At 45.2% G+C, this 8,117-nt stretch overlaps 1 pseudogene; it reads left to right on the forward strand.

The window, feature by feature from the left end:
* The first annotated feature begins 7,706 nt into the window (after positions 1-7,706).
* Positions 7,707-8,017, forward strand: LOC137207267 (cysteine-rich PDZ-binding protein pseudogene; annotated as a pseudogene).
* The last annotated feature ends 100 nt before the right edge of the window (positions 8,018-8,117 follow it).

An 8,117-nucleotide genomic window follows, 5' to 3' on the forward strand; every position in this document is an offset into this window, starting at 1 on the left:
TGGAATATATTTTGGTATCTTCCCATGCCAGTAAACTATTTTCATAACATGAAAATTAACACTGGACATTCATTCTTTTTACTACTGTACAGAATGCTTCATTAAACAATCTTATTCAGAAATCTTTGAAAAACATCTCTGATTATTTCCACAAGTTATATTCCTAATAGAGATATTGCTAGGTCAAAGGTTATAAACTTATATACAGCTTTTAGCATGTATTATCAAACTACTCTCTGTTCTAAAATTGTATAGTGATTTATTTTCTTTCCTTTCTTTACCATAGAAAGGTGAAATGCAAATATTTTTCCCTCATATCCTAGCAGAGTTTCAAGATCCCGTCTTTCTTGCCCTCGAGGAAAAGGGAACTAGTTTTCCAGGTGTTAATGACTTGGTCACAAGACTTACCTTGCCCTCAGGTCTGCTGGGAAAGACAAGAGGAGACAGGAAATGCTTCACTGAGGAACAGAAAAGGGGAAGGAATTCCCCCAGTCTAAATCAAGGAAAGACCAGCAAAGTTCCGTGTGAGGGCGCAGCTCAAAGGCTCAGGAGCCCCAAGGAGCCCAGGCTTCACCGGGAGACCCCAGCCATCAGGTGCCAGGGCCTGGGAGTGCCCAGAGAGGACCCACCTGATCAGAATTTACTCCTCTCCCATGCCTGCCCTGAACTGGGCTGCGCTGCCAACCTCCACTTGTGCCACACCTGCCACCTCCACGCTTCCCTAGCAAAGCAGATATCCAGCCAGGACGCTCTGAGGGGGCCCAAATGAATGTCACCTACAGGCTGTAAATAGTTGCTTCCTCAAGCCCCCGACTGCCCCTTAATGCCGCTGCTCCAGCCCTCCTCTAGACCCCCAAAGGGAGTAATTAAAGGGTTAATGCTGGGGACTTCCCTGGCGGTCCAGTGGTTAAGACTGTGCTTCCAATGCAGGGGGTATGGGTTTGATCCCTGGTTGGGGAACTAAGACCCCACATGCCACTCAGCATGGCCAAAAAATGAAAAAAAAAAAGGGGGGGTGTTAATGCCTGTTGAGACAGGGGACCTCCAAGAGTCTCCAGCCAGCCTTTTCTGATTGTTTTCTGCCTGTAAAGAACTGGTTGTTCAATATTTTTTATGTTGCCCCTGCACCTGTCCTGGGGATGGGGAGGGGGTCAGTGGGAGCAGTGCAGGAACTGACCTGAACAAGCCCCAGACTCCCTGAGCTGGGATAGTGGTTACTGTCATCTTCATTTCTCCTGCTTTCTTTCCCAACCTGATTAATCCTCTGAGTCCTTCCCAACTTTGCTTCCCATGGGACCAGTCTCTCTCTCACAGCTGTCCTAGGCCCACAGTTCACAGGGCAGCCCACACTGCTAAGGGCTGACGCTGCTCCAGAATCATCTGCACCTCAGTTGCAACTTCTGGCACTCAACACGTGAACTCACTTCAGCCTCCTTACCCTGCTCAAAGCACCGTCTTCCCCACCATACCTAGGAGGAAATGAGCTCAGAGAGGGGAGGAGCTCACCCCAATTCACATGACTGGGAAGTAGGAAGTCCAGGAGTCAAACACCCCAGGGCCATTTTAAGACCTTGATAAGCCTGGAACATTTGTAACCTTGAAGCCTCCACCACATGGCATCAAACATGTGAACGTGCACCTCCCTTTACCAAGTAAATGCAATGACCCTGTTACTATATGCGTTCAGTCGCAGTTGGCAAGTGAACACAGTGATATGTTGGAGACATTTAATAAACATCTATTCGTTTCGATTTGGCAGCTCCCTTTTCGGATTTGAGAGTAAGAATTATTTTTCAAGACGCAGACAGTTTTGTAAGCCCCACCGTGCTGTAATACTGAAAGGCTCCAACAGGCTGCAACCTTGGTCTTCTCACGCATGTCCAGCTCCCCCGGCGCCCCCCGCGCCCCTGACGCCCCCCACGCCCCCCGCACCCCCCGCAGCATAATCCCCATTTAACGCACAAGAAAACCACATACAGGATTCCTCTGGGTGCAAATAGCAGAGGACTGTGACTCACACTGGCTGAGGCAAAATAATGACTATTACTGTGAGTCTACTATTCCCGGAAACACCTGCCCGGGAGGACAAAAGGTGCAAATAACTTTACGCCTTGACTTCAGAAAAATCCATCAAAAATGGCACCACTTTTTAACAGGTAACATCAAACAACTGTTTAAGCTCCAAGACTCTGAAACCCTCACCTCGCTGAGACGACAAATCCTAAACTACTGTGACCAACAACCTTAAACTGTATAACATGATTCTTACCCAATCCTCATTAAGGTCCACCTTAAACCAGACCTCCAAACCTCACTATCTCAACTTTGCCCTTCCCACCTCCTCTCCACTAAGGACTCTTTCAAGATGCTGCTCTTCCTGAACAAGGGAAGCAACAAACTCAGTTCTGTCTTTGCAACAGGCTGCTTGGATAGTACTTTCAAGGAGCCAGCATTTGACGAGGGAAACAGGACCAACACGGTGGGCCGAGCCCAACTGGGCCAGACGCAGCACTGGAGTAAATCTCCCTGGAGGGGTGGGCACTACCTGCCAAAGAGAAAGAAAGGGAACAGATGTCTGGGAGCCAAACAACAGTGTCTACTGCAGTAACCCATGCCCAGCTGGGTTAAATGCCTTGCCCAAGGCCACGCAGACTGTTGGCATAAGAGCTGGGAGGAGAACGCAGGTCTTCTGGCCAGCAGGCCATTGACCTCGTCCGCACCCACACTGGAAGCCTGGGAAGCCTCCTTCCCTGATCTCCCGGGTGCTGCTGCCTCAGGGTGACCCAGGAGGAAGCTCCTGTTCCTCGTCCCTCCGCACGAATCTGCACTAGTCCAGGTAAATATAAGCTAATTGCCCACTGATTAATTAATGACCTAGAACCGCTCTGGAACCTCAGCAGGCGGAACCATGATCACCGCGAGGGGGATGCCGGGAAGGCGGCGGCTGGGCCGATATTCGGCCTCAGAGGCTGCCGGCTGTGGGCTTTGGAACGAGGGCGGCCGCGTTGGGGGCGGCCCTTCCGCGCCCCAAGACCCCTGCCAGCGTCCCCCCGGGCCTGGACGCGCCCGAAATAGAAGGAAAAGCGTCTTCATGGTCCAGGAGCCTAGCAGGTGCCGCGGACCGCAGCGGTCTTCGACTCCGACCCCGGCTGCCTATCAGACTGTGTCTGTCGCCCCCAAGTGGCCGTGTGGGGGACTCGAGCCGGAGTTTGCTGCTCCCCACCTGAGCCCCATTCCTCCTCCTGCCTTTGTTTCCCAGAGCCTTGGAAGAAGTAAAATACGAACCATCAAAAATGAGAGGAGACGGCTTCCCTCGTGGCTCAGTGGTTAAGAATCCGCCTCACTGTAGGGGAGACGGGTTCAAGCCCTGGTCCGGGAAGAACCCACATTCTGCGGAGCAACTAAGCCAGTGCGCCACAACTACTGAGCCTGCGCTCTAGTGCCCGCAAGTCACAACTACTGAAGCCTGCGAGCCACAAGCCAGTGCAATGAGAAGCCCGCGCACCGCAACGAAGAGTAGCCCCCGCTTGCCACAACTGGAGAAAGCCCACACGCAGCAGTGAAGACCCAATGCAGCCAAAAATAATAAATAAATAAAATAATTTTTTTTTTTTAAATGAGGAGACTGTGTTCAGGAGTTTTGCAAGCTGGATGTTCAATACATTATCTTTTAAAAGTCATTGTTGGGGACTTCCCTGGTGGTCAAGACCCCACGCTCCCAATGCAGGGGGCCAGGGTTCGATCCCTGGTCAGGGAACTAGATCCTGCATGCCGCAACTAAAGATCCCACATGCTGCAACTAAGACCCAGTGCAGCCAAATAAATATATATTTTTTAAAAAGTCATCGTTAGAAGTTGTATTATATAAACCTACAATTAAATTATATTCAAAAATGTAGCAAATAATCAAAATTCATTGCTTTCTATTTATTTTACGATTATCTATGTTCTTGAGGTTTTTGTGTCTATTATATCCGTATGGTGGAAATACCATACAATGATGTGCTACTGTACATTTATTTCTGACTCCACATTCAGTGACCCTGTTGGTAACTTGACATCATCCATAATGGGAGTATTTACACCACAGAAATTGGCAAACTCTAGAAATCAGTCCCCACCCCCACAACCCCCAACTCCCACCAGGGTCAAACATTCACCAGCACACCACTTGAGTCAGACAATGGTGGGGTGCACAGAGAACAAGGCCCATGTCTTTTGGGGGGCCAGCACAGGAACATAATCAGTTTTATCAAGGCCCAGCACAGGTCCTGACCATGGTGCTCAATGAATGAGGAAGAGAGGGAGGGAGAAAATTATGTGCTAAACTGGGCTCTCTGTAAATTTTCTTAAGATCAGCTTACCTAACCTTGATTGTGCGTCTTACCTGACCTTTCCCCGGTTGACCTAACAGTCCTCACTGCACGGTGTGCAAGGCCTTGAATGCCAACAATTGAAATAGTTTCCCTGGTGAAGGTCAGCCAAGGAAGGATTTTGAGTTGGGGATGATATAATTCAAATTTTGCTTTAGGATGAGAATCAGGCCTGTGTGCAGGACAGGTTGAAGAGAGGAAGGAACAGAAACCAGGAGACCAGACTGTTTATTCAAGACTTGGCTCAGCACTCAGGACCTGTGTAGGGGCAAGGCTGTGGAGAGGAATGTAAATCACAATCCGTGGCCCCAGGGAGTTCAACCTTGTGGTGCAAGAGATAGTAAACTGACGATTACTATGAGTGTGATAAGTGCGTTGAAAAAGGCAGTTCAAAGTGCCAAAGAGTGACATTCTTTCTGGAGGAGGCAAAGAAGCTGTGACCCAGCCCTGACAAGTAGGGCTTGTAGGCAGAGGGAAGTTATCAAAAGAAGGAAGAGGGGTGGGTCCCAGGCTGAGAGAACTGCCCAGGCAAAGGCCTGGGTTTGTAGAGGGCCTTGGAGATTTGGCTGGAACAGGAGGGCTAAGAGGAGGGTGATAGGAGATGGATCTGGAAAAGCACTGGTGTTCTCACTGCTGAGGCTGAGCAGGAATGGTTAGTGTGGGGGCAAAGAGCAAGTCCTGACAGAATGGGATGGGGGATGCTCTGTGTATTCTCCTGTTGTGAGCTCCATGTCTGCAGCAACATGACGTTTCAGCCACATCTCCTATCTTCCTTCTGTGATCCAGCCAGGAAGGAATACTGATTCCCAGTATGGCTGAAGGCTCCTGACTCCATACCTGGCCCACGCTGCTCTTATGACCAAAGTTCTGTTCAAACACACATATTCTCTCCATCTATCTATCTCTCTGTCTCTCTGTCTCTCACTCACACACACACACTCCATTTTGGAAATTTTATACAACTTTTATCATCTAGCTGGATGGCTAGATTCAAAGTCAGTCTCCTGAGATTCTTTTTTTAAAAAAATTTTTGGACAAACTCAAAAAATAAAGCTGCCTTTGAACAGCTTTATGTTTGATACATTAAAATTTTCAATTTTTTTGATGTTTGCATTTTGCTTTTGTATTCTGGGGCTATAAATATATTCTATATTTTCTTCCAATATGTTTCTATAAACATATCATCACATTTTTATGAATGATATGAAGTACAGATATACTATTTTCCAAATATATTAGCTAATTTTTTTCAAGGATGCTGACTGAATAACCTTTTCATTCCCCACTGATTTGAAGTGACATTGACATAAGATACATTTATGTATATGTGTTAGGGTAAAATTCATTCACATATCTGTTAAGTTTTAACCAGGGAAGCAGAACCTCCATGAGCAATATAAAATAAGGAATTAATTGTAGAGATCACGTTTTACATGATTGTGGGAGTAAGGGGGAAAGCCTATGGAAGGCTGGCTGCCTCTTCATCTACAACTGCTAAAGTCAGAGAAATCAGAAAATCAGAAAAAGAGTTAAGGAAGAAGCAAGGGACAGCGAGGACAAACTGGAACCACATCTGTCTCTCTCTGCTTCTACCCTTGATAACATAATGACTTGCAGAAGGAGCTGGTGCCCTTCACCTTGAATCTGCAAATGTGCCTGGCTCAGGACACTGAGAAGCTAGTGGAAGAGACTTGGTGAGAGCTGCAGGAGCCATGGACCTGCTGCTGACCAAAGGGGCTCAGCAGATCAGTGACCATGTGCATGAGCTAGTGAGGACTCATCCCTGCACTGACCTCAGAGCTTCATTGCTGCTGCTTCATTTAAACCTTCCCGATCACACACGGATTTCTTTTCAAGCCATACCAACATGGAAGGGAATTCTGGGGAACATAGTTCCCAATATATATATATATATATATCAAGAAGATATAACAATTATAAATATATATGCACCCAATATTGGAGCACTTATATATATAAAATAAATATTAGCAGAACTAAAAGGAGAAATAGACAGTGATACAGTTACAGTAGAGGACTTCAATATCCTACTTTCAACAACTGATAGATCATTCAGACAGAAAAACTGGACTTGAATAACACTATAGACCAATGGACCTAGCAGACATATACAGAACATTCCATCCAAAACCAGAAGAAGACACATTCTTTACAAGGCACATGGAACATTCTTCAGGAGAGATTATACATTAGGTCACAAAGCAAGTCTTAACAATTTTAATAAGATTGAAGTCATATCAAGTATCTTACCTAACCACAATGGTATGAAACTAGAAATCAAAAATAGGAGAGGGCTTCCCTGGTGGCGCAGCGGTTGAGAATCTGCCTGCTAATGCAGAGGGCTCGAGCCCTGGTCTGGGAAGGTCCCACATGCCGCGGAGCAACTAGGCCCGTGAGCCACAACTACTGAGCCTGCGCGTCTGGAGCTTGTGCTCCGCAACAAGAGAGGCCGCGACAGTGAGAGGCCCACACACCGCAATGAAGAGTGGCCCCCGCTCGCTGCAGCTAGAGAAAGCCCTCACACAGAAACGAAGACCCAACACAGCCAAAAATAAATAAATAAAATTAAAAGTCCAGTTCCTTCCTAACTCTACTAAAAAAAAAAAATAGGAAAAAAATTTATAAATATGTGGAAATTAAATGATATACACCTGTACAACCAACCAATGGGTCAAAGAAGAAATCAAGAGGGAAATAAAAAACTATCTTGAGACAAATACAACATACCAAAACTTATGGGATTCATCAAAAACAATCCTGAGGTAAGTTAAGAGTGATAAACACCTACATTAAGAAAAAAGAAAGATCTCAAACAATCTAACTTTACACCTCAGGGAATTAGAAAAAAGAAGGAAAAATAAGTCCAAAGTTAGCAGATGTAAGGAAATAAAGATTAGAGATAAATTTCAAAGACACTAGAAAGACAATTAAAAAGATCAACAAAACTAATAGTTGGGGTTTTTTAAAAAGATAAAACTGACAAACCTTTAGCTAGACTAACAAAGAAAAAAAGAGAGGAGACATTACAACTGATACTACAGAAATATAAAGCATCATAAGAGACTGCTATGAACAACTATACGCCAACAAATTGTATATAACCTATAAGAAGTGGATAAAATCCTAGAAACATGCAACCTATCAAGACTGAATCATAAAGAAATAGAAAATCTGAATGGACCAATTGCAAGTAAGGTAATTGATGCAGTAACCAAAGACCTACCAACAAAGAAAAGCCCAAGACCAGAAGCCTTCATGGGTGAATTCTACCAAACATTTAAAGAAGAACTAGCTACTACTCCTTCTGTCATGGAAGGATGGTGTGTGAAAAATGTAAAAAGAAACTTGGTACTGTTATCACTCTAGATACATGGAAAGATGGTGCAAGGAATATCACAGGAAGTGGTGGAAGAGAGCTGGACAAAAATAAAGCTTTGACCTAAAAAAAAAAGCAAGACTTGATCCACATGGAAAGAATACGTCCTCCACTTGCAGAATTTGTAAAAGTTCTGTGCACCAACTGGGTTCTCATTATTGCCAGTGCTGTGCCTACAAAAAGGGCGTCTGCACTGTGTGGGGAAAAAAATTTGGATACCAAAAACTACAAGCAAACGTCTGTCTAGATGTATTGAAGTTTCTGGCTTTCATATGATTTACTTTTTGCTTTGAATTTTCAAGGCATAACATAGATGTTCAGGTTACAAAATATGTCTTAAAACAATT

This window comes from Pseudorca crassidens, chromosome 15 (assembly GCF_039906515.1).
Source record: "Pseudorca crassidens isolate mPseCra1 chromosome 15, mPseCra1.hap1, whole genome shotgun sequence".
Taxonomy (NCBI): Eukaryota; Metazoa; Chordata; class Mammalia; order Artiodactyla; family Delphinidae; genus Pseudorca; species Pseudorca crassidens.